The sequence below is a fragment of the Lactuca saligna genome, chromosome 7, assembly GCF_052625555.1.
Source record: "Lactuca saligna cultivar CGN05327 chromosome 7, ASM5262555v1, whole genome shotgun sequence".
Lineage (NCBI taxonomy): Eukaryota > Viridiplantae > Streptophyta > Magnoliopsida > Asterales > Asteraceae > Lactuca > Lactuca saligna.
Window position 1 is genome coordinate 181,664,926 of NC_136423.1, and position 24,508 is coordinate 181,689,433.

At 37.9% G+C, this 24,508-nt stretch overlaps 1 pseudogene; it reads right to left on the reverse strand.

The window, feature by feature from the left end:
- Nucleotides 1–10,315: 10,315 nt before the first annotated feature.
- LOC145007624 (5S ribosomal RNA) lies at nt 10,316–10,434 on the reverse strand (annotated as a pseudogene).
- Nucleotides 10,435–24,508: the final 14,074 nt, after the last annotated feature.

The window sequence follows — 24,508 nt, forward strand, 5'->3', positions numbered from 1 at the left end:
TGGAAAAAAGGTAATAGAAACAAAGTATACTATAAAGATTAACAAAACAAATGTTAACGAGACAACTATTCATCAATTAACTAATTAATTCTAGCTGAGAAGCCGACGTATAATCGTTAAATCTTAAGTTAGCGGGAAAGATATGTATTGATCTATACATGGCTGACACCCCCACATGTGGTTGATAGCTACAATCCCAACATGAATAAATTTCTAATCTACTACGACGTCTGATAAAGCATTATACGGGGAAAATATCAAGTCAAGATCTCGATTATGGGAACTCACTGTAACATTATTCGACCAACCTTAATTAATGAAACTATCAATAGGGGAACGCCTTGAAAGCAGTAAGAGTATACATACATACAATTAAAAAAGGAATAAGTAGTATACATATACACACACACACACACACACATATATATATATATATATATATGATACTTATACTATGAACATTTGATAGGGGAACATTTATTGTACAAATTGTACCATGAACAACAGATAAAGGATGAAAACTATAGTAACTATAAATGACTAGAATACTACTTATGAGTTAAAAGTACCCCGATAATGTAAATTAAAATACTAAAATGACTGAATAGGTTCAATGGGACAATATCCTATTACCCTACCCTAAGTAAACAATTACATAGGTTGAATAGGACGATATCCTGTTAACCTAAAATGAACACTAAAAGAGATTATAAAGACATAATTACCTAAATTGTAGAATGCTATTTTATAATAAAAGGTACTCCAACATTGAAAGTTAAAGATACTTATACAACTTAACAAAGTTATGTATAAAAAGTATTTTCAAGTTCTAAAAAATCAAAACCTATGAACTCACCAACGTTATATTGATGTTTTCAAAATCGCATGTATTCCTATGAAATCGAAGGATGGAAGCTTGCATCAAACGAGATCAAGATGCGTGGATATAGACTTGTAATATGTTTTATTATGTAAGGCTAATGTTCAATTCATTCGATCTAATGTAACCCTTGTTTTCGGTAATGAAATATTTGATATGTATGTCATATTATTGTATTGATCAATGTATACTTAATAACTGTGATCGAACATTCTAACATCACACGACCCGACATTTCCCCGTCGTCCGGGGGTGTGACACGTTGAAGTATTTATCACCATCTTTAGTTCTTCCATTGTAAGTCGTGACTGCTTTAATCTGTCCATATTACAACTCATGGAGTCCTCTTGGTTCTTGGTTGTTTATGATAACGCCATCGGTCTATTATCTCATGAAATGTACTAATATTGTTTTCTCTTTAAGAAGTTACCGATGTTAACTATCGTATGTCCTTTTATCATCCCTAAAAAGTTACATGCAAATTCTAATACACTAATTTTATGTTTAGAATCTTGTACACATAAAAAATCTTTTTTCCAAATAAAGGTTGGCAACATACCTTAAATCTTTTCAAGTAATAACAATCTAGGTAGGATACCTAAGGAAAAAAACTAAGACATGTTATACTACATATCATTTAGCATATATCAACATATAATGAATCTCTCATAAGGTATACTATAAAATAAATCTATCAACACATAATAGAAAATAAGTTATATACTCTAAATTATTCTAGTGCTTGTGTCTATAATATCAATTTAGGAATACAACCTAAAATATATTGGATACACACCTCACCATCTGCTCTTAGCACTTTAAGTTTAAGTCTAAAATATCTGAAAATTCCCAGTTTACTTAAACTAATACTCTGATACCAACTGTGACATCCCCTATTTTCCAGAATACTATTACAGATCTTATCTTAAATCACTCAAAATCCTATTCAAATTCCAACAACCTTAACACTGATATCTTTGATGCATACATATTTAGTGGGTAAGGCTGGAAAACCTGGTGAAATATATAGGATTTTCAATCCCACGAAATTATTATGATAATAATCCATAATAAAATAAACTTGCAAAACTAAATATTACCAAACACTATGGATTCATAAACCAACTAAGATATCTAATACAAGTACCCAAGCATATCCCACACAGTCAATTCTCACGAATCCTAATCAACGATCATCTCAAAGAATCAACTTACCTGATGAATCATTTAAAGCAACTGTTTGACTACACAATTAAGGGATTCCTTGGTGAGCATAAGTCCAAAAACGACAACCATGAGGAGGATGGAGTACCCGAATGAAAACACAATCCTTTCTCATGGATTTTATGATTCATTTATACCTATAGGTAACGAGTCTGCTATTGTTCCATGAGAGTGTCTAGAATAGTCAGTGGTCCCGATCTTACTGTGGTAGATGACTTGTCGTAGCCCACACCTAGGCATGTAGTAGTGGAAAAAACCAAATCTTCTCTCTATTCCAAACTGACATACATTCCTTGTATGATTATTACACATTTATTTAACTTACTTTGAATTGATTAAGGCGGAAGATCCATAGGAAAGTTAGCTCCTCAACTAACACTTAAACTTTTCCATTTTAAACAACCTAAATATGAATATTACTAGGCTTCAATATTTGTTCATATTTATAAGGTTATATTAATCATTTATTGGGTTTTCAATAATCCCAAAGCATACCGAGCTCTATCAAATAAGGAATGACCAGATAAGATCACTTTGGAGGTAGCGTAGACATCACTCCTGTAAGTAGATCGATCAATATTATGACTAAAATTACTGGAAAATATTATCTAAAGGTCCATAATAACGACTACGAACATAAATATAAGTTAAACTTAAATCATATTAAGTATAACTCAAATTACATGTTATCTAGCGAAAGTTCGAAAAGCCACGGGCAGAACTTTGACTCCGAATACTTCATTTTATCGGATCCCAGAGGTTCAAGAGTGATTTGAGAGAAAATTGAGAGAAGATGAGCAAAGAATGAGGAAGTGTTCGAGCTCTATTTATAGGAGGTCTATTGGGAGGGCGTACCATGCCCTTGTCTTAGGCATGTTGCACCTTGGAATTAGCGGAAAGGGTTCTCTCCTGGTGTGACATGCTGCACGATGTGGTTGGTGTCGCATTGTCATAAACAGGTAAACCATGTAAAATTCGAAAAATCAAATCTTTCGCATACGATCTTCATTTTCAGTGTTCTTTATATCCCCGATTTCATACCGACCGGTACTAAAACTTTACTTTGGACTTCCTCAGCTAATTCATATTCTATTTTTATGTTACTGTCTATAAGGAATATATTTGTAAAAGACTTTGCGAAATTCATATCACCTTCATATGAACTCTGTTCTCGATGTTCTTTATATCGATAGATTCCTATTGGCAAGAACATCAACTTTCGTTTAGATTGTTTTGGCTAACAAGAAAATGATATACGTTTCATATTTTATGACACACATTGTTGTATTGGGTTGAACATGAAACTTTGAAAAATCATAACTTCTTCATATGTAATTAGATTTGGGCATACTTTATACTCATAGGTTTGTAATCATGACTATTAAAACTTTCGTTAAGATGATAAATCCTAAAGAATTCTTTAATTATAAAAGTTATTTTATCGCTCTTTGATAAGTTTGTAAAAAGATTTATACAAATACTATATACCAATAATATTTGTCCATATAACGAGTATACAATAAAGAAATATTTATATATTTTATAACACATAAGAAGAAAAATTATAATATTCAAGGATTTTAGTTAAAATGTATTATTATAACAATTATCCCTAAAACGTCTATCCCCAACTCAAGGGCGTTACATTAATGGTGTTACTGAAAAGAGAAATAAAACTTTGTTAAACATGGTTCGGTCTATGATGAGTCAGACTTCATTAACAATCATGTTTTGGGGTTATGAACTTGAAACAACTACCCATATCTTAAACCTTGTTCCAACTAAGAAGGTTTCAAAGGCACCATGAGATTTGTTTCCTACACTTAACCATATTAAGGTATAGGGTATGAGGCTTTTTTTGACACAAATCCCAAGATAAACTTGAAGCCAGATCTGAGAAGTGTCGTTTTGTTGGTTATCCACAAAAGGCTTTTGGACTTATCGGGACCCACATTTTGGGCCATTGGAATTGAATTACGAATTACACTTGATCACACCATATGATTTACCTAGTAAGATGATGGAGTTAATGCATTAAGTCCTTAATGGGTTAAGTAAGAACACTTAACCCTAATCGTCATTTTATGTGAAAACCCTAATTTAAGTTGGACCTTTTGTTGGGCTGTGGTGATTGGGCAATTGATGGGCCATCCAAGAACAATTATATGGACTAGAATATTTGAATTGGGATTTAGGATAAAGCCCATTGGAAAGTCTTGGCCCCAATTTGGATAATTAGGCCATAGGTGGGCCATAATTGGGCCTTGATGTTTATGAGATATTGGACCATTAGAATGCCAAGTGTTTGGACTATCATAAATGGTTGCGCCTTTAGGTAAGACCATGTGAGGGGTTTGGGCCCAATTTGGAAAATTGGGCCATATGTTGGGATTTGGACCATTGTTTGACTTTTTGGGCCTTTGGAGTGTGAGCTTGAGCCTTGGGATTGAATCAAGCTAGGTTGGGGGTAAAGTAGTCTTTTACCCCAAGCATGGACTTATGGTTATGGGTTGGAACCCAATTATTAATTGGGTGTTGTTTTGATGTTGACAGTTTGAGAATCTGTCATCTAGCAGCTAGAGTTTATCCGCAGGACTTCAGCAGTGTGAGGTGAGTTGTCCACACTATACTAACAGGGTCGAAGGCACCAGTGCTGGCCCTTTTCATATTTGTATCCGGGTTTATTGCATGTTGATATGTGTAGTGACCTGTTAGGTCGGTATCCTGGTATATAGGATGATGCTATGTTAATGACCTATAAGGTCGGTATCCCGGTACGTAGGATGATGCTATGTTAGTGGCATGTTAGCTCGATATCATGGTATATAGGATGATGGTATGATTAGTGATCTGTTAGATCGGTCTGACTATTGTATATGCTAGCATTTGATATTTATTTTTTGATTGTGATTGGGGATGGGTAGAGGCGGTCTCTACTTTATGCTTTAGGCCAACATACCCAAGGCGGCCTGGATAGACTGTAGAACCGGTAAGGGCGTACTAGTCAGCCCAAAGGCCCGAGAGCGGTCCGGATAGGCTGAAGGCCCGCGAGGCGGTCCAGACTTGTTGATGGCTCGAAGAGCGGTCCATATAGGATGATTGCCTTGTGAGGCGGTCCAGTCAGTTTGATGGCTCATTATGTATGATGTTTGTTTACTTGTTATGATTGTATGGTGTTGGTATTTTAGGGGAACTCACTAAGCTTCAGGCTTATAGTTTGGATTTTGTTTCAAGTGCTTCAGATGATCATGGGAAGACGAAGGCATGATCATGCACCTCCTCATATTTTATCATTTTGATTTCTAGGATAGTCTGATATGAAACTATTTTCAAAACATTTTGTAATAAATAATGGTTTTTGAATGCTTGAAAAAGTTTTAAATTTTCATGAATTTTATGGATGTTACATACGCCTAGCGTACTCAAGGATAACCATGTCATATTTAATGATGTCCGCCCAACATACATGACATGTACACCCAATATACACACCAATTCCCATTCACATCCTAACTTCAAACGATCAAAAATTCTTTGCCCCAACTCTGTTTTCAATGTTCTTTTGATGTACAAAAAGATATTGAACATCCCACAATCCTATCTAATTATATTTTACTTAAAGTACATCGAACTAAGATCCTTAATTCAAGAAAAGGGGTTCGAACCGTCACTTTTCCCGCTTTACCCCTTTTGATTCTAAAACACGAACTGTAAGCTTGGATCACCTAACGCAAAATACCCATATCCAAATGGGTCTACTCTATTCCTTTGAACGCCAAAAGTCTCTACTTGACCCATTTATTGACCATATTCCTGAAACAAGAAACTTCTCGAAACCGGATGTTACACACACGGTGGTGCACGTGAGCTTGTTTTGGGGAACTTGGATCCCATGCAAGATTTTTGTCACACCCCAAAGCCAGGAACGGCGGAAATGTTCTGGGGCGGAGGACGTCATGTAATGTATCACAATAATGTGAAGTAGTAAACAAGCAACAACATCATCCATTGCATTAATACTATAATTTTAATTACGAGTGTGTTCTTTCATAGTATAAGACAACAAAATGAATAATCAAAATAAAAGAGGAGTCTTGATTTCTCCGTCTTCACAAAACCTGGTCGTCTTACCTGTCTATTTGTGACCTAAGAAAACAAGTTATTTTGAAAGCGAGTATCAGCAATAAAGCTGGTGAACTCATAAGTATTAACGTGTCTTTGATTTGTAAAACTAAAAAGTAAAGACTTGTAATCATTTGGAAAAGTCTGTATAAGTATGAACTGTTTGAAAGTAGTTGAAAGCGTTTGAACACCCTAGCAAATCCCTATGATTCTTATTTGTATAAAAAGTAGTCTTCTACCAAGACCTAACTGTTTTGAAAGTAGCCTTCTACCAAGACTATACTGTTTTCAAAGTAGCTTTCTACCAAGACTAGACTGGTTTAAAAGTAGTCTTCTACCAAGACTAGATTGTACGCCTATTGATATTATTTTCTACCTCATTGATTATGTGAATGTGGCACATGGTAAAGGTATTAATAATATATTACCCAGATTATTAATCCGTTTGCAATTATCGTATGCAAAGTGTAAGTACTGTAGTATTTGTAATAAGTGACTACTTTGTACTAATTTTCCTTAATTGAGGGTTAAGGTATAATGTGATGGCTAGAACCCGTACTATATGCTCTCTATCAGGAGATTCTGGGAACCAAACATGAACCTGCATTTCTACAAGCCGTGAACATCCACATTACTATGATCATGTATACCCAATATAATAATCACAATGCAAAGTGATTCATTGGTATAGTTAGATCCTGTACTTGTTCCATGTTATAGCACCTTGTTATGTTAGCTCTGTTATCGTGTATTGTAAGTGTAATCATGTAAGCGTATCTATGTAATCATATTCATGTAAGCGTATCTTTGTAAACGTATTCATGTAAGCGTATCTATGTAAACATATTCATGTAAGCGTATCTATGTAAACGTATTCATGTAAGCGTATCTATGTAAACGTATTCATGTCACATGTAATGTATTAATATAGACTCATGAATGAACTGACTCTTGTGTGATTCCTTGTACTTGGAATGTTAAATAGTATCTCCTAACTACACCTATTATAGTTACTAATACTGTACGAGTATATCCGGAAGTATACCTTTGCTGCCCAAAGGTACTGAACTGACTAATGGAACCTTTATACATATATATGTATACATGATATATAATTAATATTTAGACGACATTCGGACGAGCAACCGATCCCCCAAGGCCACATCCCAACGAGGAAAAGGAAATAAAGTGATCTGACCGTCCTAAGTCCTTTAAACATTATTTATATAATTATACATAATAAGGCAAACATTTTACAATATAAAAGCATAAAAGAAGTTTTATAAAAACCTTTGAAAAGTTTAATACTAAGAAACGATGACCTGATGTCAGTTTATAAAACGATTTGAAAGAATGATGTTTGATAAGACAGATTAAGTATAAGGAAAACCTTTGTTTGAAAACACATTTGTAACAGAGTTTGAAAGGAAACTTACAGTATGTAAGACAGTTTGATAAAGATTTTTAAACATGTAAAAACATTTAAGAAATTCATTTGAAGAAATCAGTTTGGTAAAACAGTTAACGTATAGTAAATCCATTTGCATGCTAGTTATTAATCACATGTGATTGATATAATAACTAAACATGATTCAACTTGCGTTTCCCCCCCCCCCCCCCCCCCCCAAAAAAAAAAGCATTTATAAACATTTAAAAACATGTAAAAGCGTTAATTAAGGGGTATGAACTCACCTGTAGTGAACGGATTGGATGGAAGTGTCGGATAAGGGCTTGGTGTCAAGTGAAGACTTAGATACACACAATGATCCTAATAACATATGAAGACATATGTGTGTGTGTGTCTATATATATATATATATATATATATATATATATATATATATATATATATATATATATATATATATAACCAGTGATTATAACACTAATTAAACATGTATAAACATCCTAATGTGAGGAAAACACTTTGGTAAAAGTGTTAGAAGGCTATTGGGTTGCATCTAAGGAGAGTATGACCTCACTTTGGAGTTTACTCTTCAAATTGTAGTACCTAGGTGTATTTACAATTTTTTAACCATATCCCCCATGATTTTACGGCCATAAACTCATGGGAATGGTGTATATGTGTGCTTTAAGGCTTCATACTTCACAAAGAAAGGTTCTAGGGCTGATTCAAGGGCTTAGGAAGTGGTTAGGGCTCGAAATGGTACTATTTTTGGAGTTTACAGTTTTTGAACATTCCTTGGGAGTTTACGGCAGTAAACTCGTGTTTACTCCCTCCATTTCGTGATTTGGGGTCCTTAGATCATTCTTGCAAGTCCCTAGTCCATAAGTCATGCTAGAAAGGGAGTTTCGGGCATCAAAACACCCTTTAGGGGTGTTTATGGTTTTAGGAGATTCCCAAACCGTATACACTTGTTCTTGGATGATTTTGGTGTTTTTCAAGTGCTAAGCTCATCAAGGGAAGGATCTATGCTAGTTTCCAAGGCTTAGAAAGGACTAGGGCACACTTTGGCACCCATTTTAGGGTTTACGGTCCAAGAACATCATGGACCGTAAACACCTTGTTCTTGGTGTTTCTTGGATGATTTCTTGATATATGGAAGTATAACAAGCTTTAGCATACTCTAGGATAGAAGTACTTACAATCCGAACGAAAGCTTGAAGATCCGTGGGAGAGAAATTTGGGTTTCTCTAGTTGAAATGGGAAAAATGAAGGAAAAATGGCTAAGTGCCATATATATAGTCCATGGAGTTTGCGGTCCAAATTCCATTTGGGCCGTAAACTCCAAACTCTTGGAGTTTTTGGAACATTATTGATGCACAACAACTTTAGAGTATACACCCTATGTTTACCTCTTGAAGGGTTAAAGCTCATAATTGCTCAAACGGACACCAAATGTGCTAAAAGATAGCAAAAATGAGTTTGACTTTGTTTGAAATGTTTGCTGAACTGGATGGAAAATTTTGGGTTGTCACATCATCCCCCCATTAGAGGGAATTTCATCCCGAAGTTAGAATTTAGGTAAAGGAGTAGGTATAAAAATCAAGCAAGGAGGTGGGAAAACTTCCTAATCGATTGGTTCTCGCGCTCATAAGTGAATTTGGGTCCTCGGTTGGTATCCCAATGAACTTTCACTAATGGGAGGCGGCGTTGCTTCGTCCGCTTGACCTCTAGATCGATGGTCACTACGGTTCTTCCACGAAGGCGAGGATCTCGTTGCTCTCGATCTCGTCGAGTGGGATTACGAGAGTCCTAATGGAAAGGTACGTTTTCAAGTTTGGGATGTGAAGGGTAAGATGTACGTTACTGAGTTTGCGGTGTAGGTTGGCTTTGCGAGTTACAGGGCCGATTCTTGCAAGAATCTCGGAGGCCCTAACTATCTTGGATTTAGCTTTCCACGCTTTCCGAAGCGTATCAAGCCTTCCCAGAGTGAGACTTCCAAAAGGATTTGGTCTCTCACTTGGAATTCCAAGGTTTCTTTTTCTTGCTTCTCTTCCCAGTCAAGGGCCACTCCCTTCTGGGTCAAAGTCGTAAGAGTTTCTGTAATTCGCGAGGAGTTCTGAATGAACTACAATAATAGGTCAGCGAGACCTAGAATTTGGCGAATTCCGTAAGCGTCTTCAGTGCTGACAAATTCTCAATGGTTTTGATCTTTGGAAGGGTCCTCAAGAATTCGCACATCACTGGTAATGTGTCTTAGGAATTCGACTCTTCAAATCTAAAACTCATATTTAGAGAACTTTTCGCGTAAAGTGTCTCTGATCGTAATGTTTCCATGGTTTGTTGTAGATGCTCTTTATGATTTCCTTCTTACTACGAGAGTAGATAAGTAAGTCATTTACAAGGAAACTGACGAACTGATCCAAGTAAGAATGGCGTACCCTATTCATTAAGTTCATGAATACTACGGGCGTATTGATCCTATCCGAAGGATACCACTACGGACTCGTAGCATCCGCATCGAGTTTGGAAGATCGTCCTCAGAACATCCTTCACTACCACTCGCAACCGGTGATATTCGGATTTTGGGTCCACTTTTGAAATGCACTTCGTTCCTTGCGGTTGATCAACCAACTCATCTATGCGAGGCGGAAGGTAATGATTTCTAATGGAAGTCCTATTTAAGTCTGCACTATGAGGACTTCCCAAGGTGTTACCCATCATAGTACTTCTCTCGCCTAAGCACGTTTACCTGTGGAGTTCTGATGGGATCCAGTTCATTAGCGTTGGTATGGTCGCATCCGCTAAAGTCTGTCTTCTTGAAGAATAAGACTGGAGCCCTCAAAGGTGAGGAGCTTGGTCTTTTTATTCTATTTCTGAGAAGTTCGCTAGGTTAGACCTGACAGTTCTTGCAGCACGGGGGGTGTTAGATCGTAGGGCGATCTAGTTACCAGAATTGTATTGGGTTCTAAGTTTGTTCGCATGATGATGCAATTTCTCGTAGTCTTGAGCAGTCTCCATCTGTACGAGTGGTACTTCGGGGAGGTTTGTTGTGGTTTCTTCGAGTATGCTATGAAACATGAGGTACTCTATATATGAGTACTTCGGAGTTCTGGAATGACGGCTTCGTTAGAAAGGCGATTTCAGAGAAAGAGATGTGCATACGAAACTGGTATTGCGAGGATCAAATGAACTCAAGTCGTATGATAATATCGGACGTACTTGAAAGTAAAGACACTAGATTTGAACATAAAAGTGTTACAGACAAAACAAAACAGTGCAACTTTTAACAGAGTTCTAGTACTTTATAATACTATAGGAATGCTGCTGCGAATAAGGTATACTACAAAAGGCAAGTATACGCAGCACGAGGGTCCCTTAACTGATGGGATCTCGCAAAAGATAAGGCTCCAGTTGCATTACTTTTAAACAGTTTATGAGTCTGTTACAATGAACGCCTTTGATACTTTAACGGAGGTCCATAGTAGATTCTCCTGCGGCAGTGATCCTTAGTGTAACGCCTGTGTTTCTGGGCCTATCATTAATGATGATATAATAGTCTAGGTTAACCTTTGTAACCCGTTTGTGCTTAATTGCTTAATTATGTGGTTTGATTAATTAAGAATAAAAATAAGCGTCAAAATTTAACTGTAAAATAAACTTGATATCTTTGGATAATGTTGTAGTAGTTGAAACGAGGTTTCCAAAGATATAAAGAATGCCGAAATCCGAGTTATAACAAAGAAGTTATGACCTGTCGAAGTTTCGCGACAGAACCGGCAACGCTGAATGACGTAAAAAGTGAAATTTATGTTAGAGAGATATTTAGCCTTAGTGATCTAATCGAAAGTCGTAGAGTTCGTTAAATCGAGAGCGTGCATAAAAAGAACGCCAAAATCTGACTTCGTATGAGGAAGTTATGATTTATTGAAGTTTCGACTTAGCGGTATGCAGCCCGAAATACTCGATTTGAGATCGAGCGGTTTTTAGCCAAAGCAATCTAAACGAGAATCGAAGATCTCGTTGTTAGTATCAAAGCGATGAAAAGTTAGGCGAGAACGGACGTCGGATGAAGAAGTTATGAATTTATAACGGAAATTTTATGTCCCGGCCTATTAAAAATAATTAACAAAAATAAAGTCAAAATTAGCCGACGGAGTCTAAACGAAAGTTGTAGACCGTAGTCTCACCTACACGTGGATATAAAGAACGTTGAAAACAGAGTTCATATGAAGAATATATGAATTTTCAAAGTTTACTAAATAATTAATATTTAAATTTAATTATAAAATTCGGCCTTATCCGAAGGGGAGTCCCCGAGCTAATCCGAGGTATGCCCAGCGTACTGCTGTACGCCCAGCGTACAGCGAAGCATGACATCCCTCGCACTCGAGTTCTTCGGATGACGAATGCCATGACGTTTTCGGACGCGTACGGCCAGGCTCTAGCCTCCTATAAATAAGATGCGGGGCTGCCGAGTTCTTTTGCTCTTTTTCTCTCTTCTCTCTCCTGTTTTACCTCGTTTTGGGTGCCAGAAGTACCCCAAAGCCCCGATAATATTCCCGAGCCCCGAAGCAAGTTTCGAAGCCCCGAAGATCCCGAGAAGTGCGATTCCCGAGCCGAAGCTCTGTCCGCGAGAAGTTCGATTCTTGTGGAGATCTTCCAGATCTACTGAGGATTACTTCTTCTGCAAGCCGTAGTGCTGTCCGATCATCTTGTGATCAAGTGAGTGTGTAGTTACTTTCTTCTAATGCATAACTATGAAGTATTTTATACGAAATGCGTGTTATGTGTATAATTTTGTTGTTATATGTGTGAATGTATATTCATTCTCTTCTATCTCATAGATCTGGTTTATTTTCTATGAAATACGTGTTATGTGGGTGTGCCTCATCTGTTATGTGGAATATATATTGAATGAAAATGCTATATAGGTTTTAAACTATGTATAAAAATATATATTTTTATCTATTAATATGTTGGGTAGAACATGTGTAGATAGTTGGTGTGTAATAAACAAATGAGAGGCCTCAATGTTGTTGTTGTTGACCTAGTTATTCAACGGAGTATGGATAACGACCACATACTCCTTCTAGACAGTCTCGTGGAATGCTAGCAGGTTCATAACATGTAGGTGTTGTGAACGATGTGTTCACCGGTGTACTCTATCCCCCTCATGGTTGCCTTTAGGATATCTATTGTTGAGGAAACCCCTTAACAGTAATGTTCGTCCCGATGAAAATCCTAGATTAGGTCCCTTGAGATAGCTGTTGTTTTAGGGACGTAAAGTGAGGATAACGGGAATGGGTAATTGGGATAGTGATTGGTTGGTGAAATTAAATAAAATTTATTTATTGTGGGTTGAAAACCCTATATGCTCACCAGGCTCCCAAGCCTGACCCACTCAGTTTTATTTGTATTACAGGAAGTGGCGCAAGGGCGTAAGATGGATGAATCATCGAGTTGTTTTGTTTACAAGTTTGTATATGTATATATTTGTTGAATGACTTGTAATGTTATCGTTTATGCTTTATGGTCTGTATCGGAACATGACACCCTGAGTTTTGATTATATAATGAAAATGCATCTCTTGATGAAATGCTTTGATAAATATTATTTTATCATGTTTTGTTTTGGGAACAAATTCCGCAACACTTTTAAATCAAAAGGATTTACTCTGAAATTATTTTAAAAAGCATAAATGAAATCGGTCTTTTCTGGCCGTGATTTTGGGGATGTCACAGTTGGTATCAGAGCATTAGTTTAAGCAAACTAGGAATTTGTAGGATTTCTAGACTTAAACTTAGAATGCTAAGTGGAATTTTGAGATGTGTGTCTGTTGGATTTTAGAATCGAGCACTTGTTTATTTTTAGGAAAGTTGCCTAAAATGCTTTTATGTGCTAAATGTTATATGTTGCCATATATGATATTATTTGTTCGGATCTACAGTTTGTTGCCAACCGGATCTGAAGGTTTATGTGTTTAGGATTCTAAGCGTATGTATACGATATTAGAACTAGCATGTAATCATTTTGGAGTGATAAGGATGATTTGAAATCTATCGTAAATGAAGATCTAAATTTCACCTTATTCGGTGTGTAGATCAAAAATGGTGAGAACAAGGAGTGGCGTTGGAAACGCGGATGAAAACAGGAATCAACCACCAGTGATTGAGCAAATACCTGTTGTAGCAGCAGCACCAGAACCAATAACAATGGCTAGGGTGCAAGCAATGATTCGGGCTACGTTAGCCGAACAAAGGGAGGAGATGCGACAGATGTTGCATAATAATAGGGACGAACCTATCATACCTATTGAGGAACCTGAATTGATTCCCGAGCAATCGGAGGAAGGGAACAATAATCGCATTATGAGTCAAGTTGGGACTCAAGAAGAACGAAGGAACAATCCGGAAAGGAGAAACAACAAGGTGGGCGAATGTACAAGAACTTCTTGGGGGCCAAGCCGCCAAGTCTTTCTGGGAGCCCAAAGCCTGTTGAGATAATGGATTGGATCTCCGAAATGGAGATGGTATTTGAAAGTTGCGATTGTAGCAACAAACAAAAGACTGTCTTTGCAGTTAGACAACTGAAGACTGGAGTATTGAGTTGGTGGAAGTTGTTGGCAAATACTATGCCACGAGGGGAAGCCCTGAAAATGTCATGGGAGGAGTTCTTGGAAAAAATAAGAGTGCAGTATTGTTCAGAGATAGATCTGATTGATCTGAACAATGAGTTCCAAAACTTGAAGAAGGGGAGGATGAGCATAGACGACTATGCTACTGCATTCACTGAGAAAATGAAGTTATTTCCGTACCTAGTGCCAACAGAACTCTCCAAGATTAAGAGGTTTGCTAATGGACTGCCTGCCGACTTTGGTCCGACAGTCAAGATGGCAATTACTCTGAAAACGGTTGTTCGTGCAACTAAGAATATGGAGGCCCAGCAGAAGGAAAAGGTTCTGGAAAGGATAGAAGTTGGTGAAAAGAGGAAGTTCGATGGAACTTCAGGGTCCAATAAGAAAAACAAGTTCTCGAAGTCTGGTTCGAGGAGAAGTGGAGGCGAAGCGAAATGGTGCGACAAATGTAAGAAGAAGCATCATGGAAAATGCGAGGTAGCGACCACATGCTACAAGTGTGGAAAGTCAGGGCACTATGTCAATGAATTCACCCTCTCTAAGAAGGTTTGCTATGGTTGTGGTGAGGAGGGACACATGTCGAGGGACTGCCCGAAGAAGAAGGAGGCAGCTAGACCCAACATTCCGCCAAAGCCAAAGGCGAGAGCATTCCAGATGACACTGGAAACCACTAAAGATGAAACTGATGTCGCTTCAGGTACCTTTCTCGTAAACACATTGCGTGCCCAAATTTTATTTGATTCTGGAGCTAACTACTCCTTTATATCGCATGAATTTGGTAGAAAACTAGCTTTGCCTATTGTTAGACTAGATAATGCTTTATTAGTCGAAGTTGCTAGTGGCAAGTTTGTACCTGTTAGCCGTCGTATGAAAAACATCTTAATTGATCTGAATGGGAATAAGTTCCATGAGGAATTATTTCCTATCGAACTTAACGGTTTCGACATCGTGTTGGGAATGGATTGGCTTAGCGCCAATGATGCCGAATTTTTTTGCAAGAAGAAGATAGTAAAGGTAAACCCGCCAGGGAAGAAATCGTTTATGGTGTATGGAGATAAACAAAGAGTAAATTCTGGAATCATTTCTCTAATGAAAGCCAGGAAATGTTTGACCAAGGGGTGTACATCATACTTAGCATTCGTGATCGATGCTAAGAAGGAAAAGAAGGTGATGTAGAGTATTCCAGTTGTGTGTGATTATCCGGAAGTATTTCCTGAAGATCTTCCTGGATTACCGCCTGATCGACAAGTGGAATTCCGTATTGACTTGTTGCCCGGAACAATGCCAATTGCAAAAGCACCTTATCGACTAGCACCGACGGAGATGAAGGAGTTGATGATGCTACTTTAGGAGTTATTGGACAAAGGTTTCATTAGACCTAGTTCATCACCCTGGGGAGCTCCAGTGTTATTTGTAAAGAAGAAAGATGGAAGTATGAGAATGTGCATCGATTACCGAGAGCTGAATAAGGCAACAATAAAGAATAGATATATGTTGACGAGGATTGATGACCTATTCGATCAACTACAAGGTTCGAGCTATTTCTCGAAGATCGACCTAAGGTCAGGATATCATCAGCTGAAAGTAAGAGAGTAGGATATAGAGAAGACTGCATTCAGAACCTGATATGGACACTACGAGTTTTTGGTTATGTCGTTTGGACTAACCAATGCTCCAGCAACATTCATGGATTTAATGAACAGAGTTTGTAATCCGTTCCTCGATAAATCTGTGATAGTGTTCATAGATGACATTCTGATTTATTCGAAAAGCCAAGAGGAGCATGACAGACACTTGCGAGAAGTGTTAGAAGTCTTAAAGAAGGAGAAGTTGTATGCTAAGTTCTCCAAATGTGATTTTTGGATTCGTAAAGTCCAATTCTTGGGTCACGTGGTCAACCAAGAAGGGATAATGGTTGATCCAACGAAGATCGAAGCTGTGATGAAGTGCGAACAACCGAAAAGTCCCACGGAGATCCGAAGCTTTTTGGGATTAGCCAGATATTACCGAAGGTTTATCCAAGGCTTTTCTTCGATCTCTACTCCATTGACAGCTTTGACCCACAAAGGACCTACTTATGCTTGGAATGATAAGCATAAAGAAGCATTCGAGAAGCTAAAGAAGAAACTATGCGAGACACCGATACTTTCTCTACCCGATGGAGTTGAAGACTTCGCTGTTTATAGCGATGCGTCTGGGGTTGGATTGGGTTGTGTTTTGACCCAAAGAGAAAATGTGATAGCATATGTGTCTCGACAGCTGAAAGAGCATGAAAAGAACTACCCGACTCATGATTTGGAGTTGGCAGCGGTAGTTTTCGCTCTGAAGATATGGAGGAATTACCTCTATGGCACGAAGTGCAAACTTTTTATTGATCATAAGAGTCTCCAATATCTCTTTAATCAGAAGGAATTGAATATGAGGCAACAACGCTGGCTAGAATTACTTAAAGACTACGACCGCGAGATACTTTACCACCCTGGTAAGGCTAATGTTGTTGCTGATGCTCTCAGTCGGAAAGTCAATCTTGAAAGGAAAAGGCTAAGAGCGTTGAGAATTGAAGTTGTCTCGACCATTGTGGAAAGTATAAAGAAAGCTCAAGAGGAAGCTTCTGAAAAGAATCACCGAAAGGAGGAACATCTGGGCAAAACGTTGGTGTTTGGTGTAAACAGTCATGGACTGAAGGTGTTCCAAGATCGGATTTGGATACCTAAGACAGGAGGAGTTAGAGATCTTTTGATGGAAGAAGCTCACAAAATCATGTACTCGATTCATCCCGGTAGCACTATAATGTATAGGGACCTAAAACCCTACTACTGGTGGCCGACGATGAAGCTTGATGTTGCAAAGTATGTGGCTGAGTGTGTGACTTGTGCAAGAGTAAAGACACAACATCAGAAACCATACGGGAGTTTAGAACCATTGCTTGTGCCTATGGGTAAGTGGGAAGACATTGCTATGGATTTTGTCACTAAACTGCCCAGAACAAAGAATGGTCACGACATGATATGGGTGATTGTTGATCGATTCACTAAGAGTGCGCATTTCATAGCAGCCAAGGAGAAATGGTCTATGAAGAAGCTTGCAAATTCTTACGTGAAGGAAATTGTGAGGCTTCACGGTGTTCCGTTAACGATTGTATCGGATCATGATAGCCGTTTCACCTCTTGGTTTTGGAAAAGTCTACAAGAGGAAATGGGTACCAAGTTGTGTTTAAGTACAGCTTACCATCCGCAGACTGATGGCCAGAGCGAACGAACGATACAAACGCTTGAAGATATGCTAAGAGTATGTACCTTGGAATTCCTAGGTAACTGGGATGAACATTTACCGTTGGTAGAATTTTCCTACAATAATAGTTTCCACTCGAGCATTAAGATGGCACCTTACCAAGCTTTGTATGGACAAAAGTGTCGTACGCCGTCTTGTTGGCTTGAGGCTGGGGAAAAGCAGTTTATGGGACCGGAGATGTTTCATCAAACTGCTGAAAAGTTGAAAATAATTAGGGAAAGAATGTTAGCAGCTCAGGATCGACAAAAGATCTATGCTGACAAAAAGCGAAGACTGATGACTTTTGAAATTGGAGATTCGGTTTTGCTTAAAGTCTCGCCGTGGAAGGGACTTATAAGATTTGGTAAAAGGGGAAAATTAAGTCCAAGGTTTATTGGACCGTTCAAAGTTCTTCAGAGGATTGGGAACCAAGATTACAAGCTCGAACTACCAGAAGAACCGAATGGAATTCATAGCACTTTTCATGTGTGTTATTTGAGGAAGTTCACGGGGGAAGTTCCCGATATGATTCCACTTTCGGAGTTGAGAATCGATGAGAACAAAAGGTTGATTAAAGAACCAGAGGCAATTGTTGACCAAAAGACTAAGAAGTTGCGACGCAAGATGGTCGAGTTAGTGCTTGTCCGATGGAAACACACAAATGGGCCGAATCTCACCTGGGAGACGGAGAGTGACATGATGGGTCGCTATCCGCATTTGTTCGTTGATGTGTGATTCCGGGGACGAAATCATTCTAAGGTGGAGAGAATTGTAACATCTGTGTTTCTGGGCCTGTCATTAATGATGATATAATAGTCTAGGTTAACCTTTGTAACCCGTTTTGAAATAATAGAAGTGTATTATTTGAGTATTATGTGTTTTGTGCTTAATTGCTTAATTATGTGGTTTGATTAATTAAGAATAAAAATAAGCATCAAAATTTAAGTGTAAAATAAACTTGATATCTTTGTATAATGTTGTAGTAGTTGAAACGAGGTTTACGAAGATATAAAGAATGCCAAAATCCGAGTTATAACGAAGAAGTTATGACCTGTCGAAGTTTCGCGACAGAACCGGCAACGCTGAATGACGTAAAAAGTGAAATTTAAGTTAGAGCGATATTTAGCCTTAGTGATCTAAGCGAAAGTCGTAGAGTTCGTTAAATCGAGAGCGTGCATAAAAAGAACGCCAAAATCTGACTTCGTATGAGGAAGTTATGATTTATTGAAGTTTCGACTTAGCGGTATGTAGCCTGAAATACTCAATTTGTGATCGAGCGGTTTTTAGCTGAAGCAATCTAAACGAGAATCGAAGATCTCGTTGTTAGTATCAAAGCGATGAAAAGTTAGGCGAGAACGGACGTCGGATGAATAAGTTATGAATTTATAACGGAAATTTTCTGTCCCGGCCTATTAAAAATAATTAATAAAAATAAATTCAAAATTAGCCGACGAAGTCTAAACGAAAGTTGTAGAGCGTAGTCTCACCTACGCGTGGATATAAAGAACATCGAAAACGGAGTTCGTATGAAGAAGATATGAATTTTCAAAGTTTACTAAATAATTAATATTTAAATTTAATTATAAAATTCGGCCTTATCCAAAGGGGAGTCACCGAGCTTATCCGAGGTATGCCCAGCGTACAACGAAGCGTGATGTCCCTCGCACTCGAGTTCTTCGGATGACGAACACCATGACGTTTTCGGACGCGTACGCCCAGCGTACGGCGAGGCTCCGGCCTCCTATAAATAGGATGCGAGGCTGCCGAGTTCTTTTGCTCTTTTTCTCTCTTCTCTCTCCCATTTTACCTCGATTTGCGTGCCAGAAGTACCCCAAAGCCCCGGTAATATTCCCGAGCCCCGAAGAAAGTTTCGAAGCCCCAAAGATCCCGAGAAGTGCGATTCCCGAGCCGAAGCTCTATCCGCGAGAAGTTCGATTTTTGTGGAGATCTTCTAGATCTGCTGAGGATTACTACTTCTGCAAGCCGTAGTGTTGTCTGATCATCTTTTGATCAAGTGAGTGTGTAGTTACTTTCTTCTAACGCATAATTATGAAGTATTTTATACGAAATACGTGTTATGTGTATAATTTTGTTGTTATATGTGTGAATGTATATTCATTCTCTTCTATCTCATAGATCTGGTTTATTTTCTATGAAATACGTGTTATGTGGGTGTGCCTCATCTGTTATGTGGAATATATATTGAATTAAAATGCTATATAGGTTTTAAACTATGTATAAAAATATATATTTTTATCTATTAATATGTTGGGTAGAACATGAGTAGATAGTTGGTGTGTAATAAATAGATGAGAGGCATCGATGTTGTTGTTGTTGACCTAGTTATTCAGCGGAGTATGGATAACGACCACAGACTCCTTCTAGACAGTCTCGTGGAACGCTAGCAGGTTCATAACATGTAGGTGTTGTGAACGATGTGTTCACCAGTGTACTCTATCCCCCTCATGGTTGCCTTTAGGATATCTATTGTTGAGGAAACCCCTTAGCAGTAATGTCCGTCCCGATGAAAATCCTACATTAGGTCCCTTGAGATAGATGTTGTTTTAGGGACGTAAAGTGAGGATAACGGGAATGGGTAATCGGGATAGTGATTGGTTGGTGAAATTAAATAAAATTTATTTATTGTGGGTTGAAAACCCTATATGCTCACCAGGCTCTCAAACCTGACCCTCTCAGTTTTATTTGTATTACAGGAAGTGGCGCAAGGGCGTAAGATAGATGAATCATGGAGTTATTTTGTTTACAAGTCTGTATATGTATATATTTGTTGAATGACTTGTAATGTTATCGTTTACGCTTTATGGTCTGTATCGGAACATGACACCCCGAGTTTTGATTATGTAATGAAAATGCATCTCTTGATGAAATGCTTTGATAAATATTATTTTATCATGTTTTGTTTTGGGAACAAATTCCGCAACACTTTTAAATCAAAAGGATTTACTCTGACATTATTTTAAAAAGCATAAATGAAATCGGTCTTCTTTGGCCGTGCTTTCGGGGATGTCACACTTAGTATCCTTCCGTCTAAGCTGGAGTTCTTTGTTATTGGACAATCCTTCTTGAAGTTCTCAATCTCACCGTATTGGTGACAAATCGGGCTGGTACTAGCATCGGTGGTGGAAACTGTTGGATAATGTGTCTAAGTCCATAACTATTTCTGGTATGTACTTGACCCGACCCGGCATGGTCCATTTGGGTTGCATGGCACCATGCAATTGGATAGACTAAATGAGAGAAATAACACTTGGAGATTATTAATATATTATAAGTTCTAATATATTAATAATATTATTTGATTAGTTTGATCAAGAATTAATTTAGAATTAATTATGTGCTCAAAAGATAACTAATTAAATATATGGGTTGATTATGTAAATCATCCATATCTTGTATAGTGGGCTAAAAGGCTCCATGGACTATCAAGTTGGGTTCCACCCATAGGATGCTCCATGGATGCTCCATGAGAGTTACAAACCCATGGGTCATGGAAATGAAGAGTCATGACACATTAGGGTTTAACCCTAGATGTGTCAACACTATATAAGAAACATGTTCTCCACCTAAAATCGGCTACACTAAGAAATTAGAGGGCTTGGCCGATTTTGAAGAAGTGTGTGTTCTCTCATAAGTTCTTCCAAGAGCATTTGGTGTTGTGTGAAGCATTTGAGGCATCACACTTGGGGTGCTAGGCTCACAAGGTTTCAAGGAACACAAACAACAACAAGGTAAGTTATTCTATCTATACTTTATGATAAAATTGTTCCCCATGTATGCTAGATAGGAATATAACCTTGGAATTCAACTTTGCATGATAATTAGACAAACATAGATCCAAGGTTATTAGGGTTGCATGTACACTTAGGAAGTGTTAGAATGCTCAAAACCCATCAGTGGTATCAGAGCCTAGGCTTGTTTGCTCTTATTTGTGCTTAAAAGTTGAAAACAGAATCGGAAATCTTGCTGTCTGCGAATGGACTCGTCGAGTCTATAGGGGGGACTCGTCGAGTTCATGAGTATCTTCAACCAACTCGGCGAGTCAGTTCATGCACTCGGCGAGTAGGGTCGACTGATTGCAGAATTTCGATTCAGTTGCTGGAAATGAATTAGAAACATTACCCTAAACTGTTTTGGTAATTGAAAACTTGTTTTTGGTGGTGTAATGTCTTTGCTAATTCATTTACAACAACTAGTTATCAAAATTACAAAGTTTTAAATGTAATTTTTGATTGTGTTCATATTCATGTTCTTGTTCTTATGATGTTTTAGATGATCATAGGAATTATTTGTAACCTATGTGGTAGATTAATTCTTGATCATAATGTGTTTTAATGGAGTCCATAACTTATCCTTAAGTTATGGAAAACCAAGAGTCACACTTGAATTAAAACCATTAAAAACACAAGAGTTAGAAAAATGAAGAGTCTTCATTTTATTACTCTATTAAACTCATAAGTTACAAGAAATGAAAAGTTTTGAAAGTTACAAAACTTGCCCTCAAGTTTTGGAACAAGTAAAGTTAAGTTAAAACTTTAAGTTCCAACCCCTAGAATTTTAAAAGTTAAAATTCAACCCTTATACTTATATTATGATGATTTAATAATTATATATATATGTATAAGAATAAAGTCGTCTTACCGCTAGTACGCCTCATTCACGAAGCCGGTCTATAAGGTGGGTATAAGGTTGTTGCCTATAAAATGGTGACTTAATGGGTGTATATTCTCACCCACCGCTTGCTTGACTGGTGGAGGGTCGTTAGCCGAACGGGTAAGACAAGGACTTATAAATTCTCATTCAAAGTATGATGAATATAATAAAGTAACTAAATGTTTATTAAATTCCCAATCTTAGTTACTTTAGGAAAATGTGAATAAGGTGCTAATCCATGAAATTACACTTTACACTTTGTCTAAGTCGTTGGTGGAGCGTGTGTGGTTAACCGGCACACTAACTTGGACTTAACAAGGTAGGTAAAGGGTGACTTAAGGTTTATTATAGTATCGGTGGAGCGTGTGTGGTTTACCGGCACATCGATTGAGTGATAAACTTTAAGGGTACCAAGTGATTTGCATGGTTACTTCACACCTCGTTTTGTGATCCTCGGCATCCCAGTCACAAAACTTGGAGGGCACTCTCGAGATTGAAACATGCCTTTGAAAAGTTCATTGGATCTCAAAGAATCTAGGAATTTCTAAAACCAATAAAAACTAAATATCTAATATTTCGGTTTTCGTGGTGGAAATTGGTGAATCGTCATTCACCTACCTTTCAAATATGGAATAGATTAGATTACGGCATACCGCTTCTAAGTTATATTATATTGTGATTGGATCCTAGCCTTAATATTACATTTGGGTGTTTTATTAAGGACTCTCTTAAATCTAAACTAAACTTGTTCTTCTCTTTCAGATGTCTTCAAATAATGCTTCTGGCTCGAATCCTAATGGCTCCTTTACTCTTATGAGTTTGTGTGGGAAAGTCACCTTTGATGGATCCAACTTCAATAAATGGATCAGAAACATCAGGATGATTACCCGCTACGAGGACAAAGAATATGTCCTTGACAAGGAGCTTAAGGAAATTGATGAGTCCACTGCAACTCCACAGGAGATCGCTGACTTTCATACTCATGAAAGAGATGCAACCAAGGTGGCTTGCATTATGTTGGCCACCATGACAGCTGAACTCCAAAAGTCTTATGAAGATTTCTACCCTTATGAAATGCACCAAGATTTGATGGAAAGATACCATCAAAGTGCACGACAAGAGAGGTACGAAGTCATCTGCTCCATGATAACAACCATGATGAAGGACGGAGAGTCTGTCACGAGCCACATGCAGAAAATGCAAAGGTATGTGGATCGTTTGCTGAAGCTCAATGTGAACTTCCCTGAGGAGCTTGCAATAGATATCATTTTGCACTCCTTACCATCGTGCTATGATCAATTCCGCATGACATATCACATGAACAAGGAAGAGGTCACCCTCAGCAAACTTCAGGGACTTCTCAAGACCGCAGAAACAGGTCTTAAGGGGAAGTCGGTTGCTATCACTCCTACTCCAGACTCAACTCCGGTCTTGGCAATCGGGCAAAGTCGAGGGAGGAAGAGAAAGAGATCTTCGAAGGGTACCAAGGCTCGGACCCTTTATGGCTCTTCTTCAAGTGGAACCAAGAAAGGTTTCATTACTCCTTCTTCTGACCCAAAAGAGGCTGAATGCTTCTATTGCCATGAAAAAGCTCATTGGAAGCGGAACTGCCCAAAGTACCAGCAGGATGTGAAGGATGGGAAAGTCAAACCCAACCATGCAAGTATTTACACTATCATTTCTAATAACTCACCCCATTCGAAATCTTGGTTCCTTGATACCGGTTGTGGTATTCATATTTGTTGTGACTTGCAGGGACTAGGAAGAAGTGAGAATGTGGAGCAAGGAAGAATAAACTTAATCATGGGGAATAGGAAAGTTACACCTGTCACCAAGATTGGAGTTTATACTTTATCGCTAAGTAGTGGGTTAAATTTAGATTTGAATAAATGTTGTTATTTGCCAGAAATGGCAAGAAATATTATTTCCTTTCATGCATTGTACAAACAAGGTTTCACCTTTTCGTTTGATAATGAAGTTGGTTCGATTAATGCTTTCTTTAATAATGTTCTTTATTTTAAAGCATTACCTTGTGATGGTGTGTATGAAGCTGTATCTATTGTAGATAACTTAGGAAATAATGTTTTGTGTATTGATTCTACTACTAATAATAACTTGGATAAAGCATCATTATGGCATTGTCGTCTTGGACATATAAGCAAGAAACGCATAGGCCAACTCCAAAAGGATGGAGTCTTGGAGTCGTTTGACCTAAAGTCAAATGATAGTTGCGAATCATGCTTACTTGGAAAAATGACAAAGTCACCCTTCACAGGCTCGTGTGAAAGGGGTGAAGGTT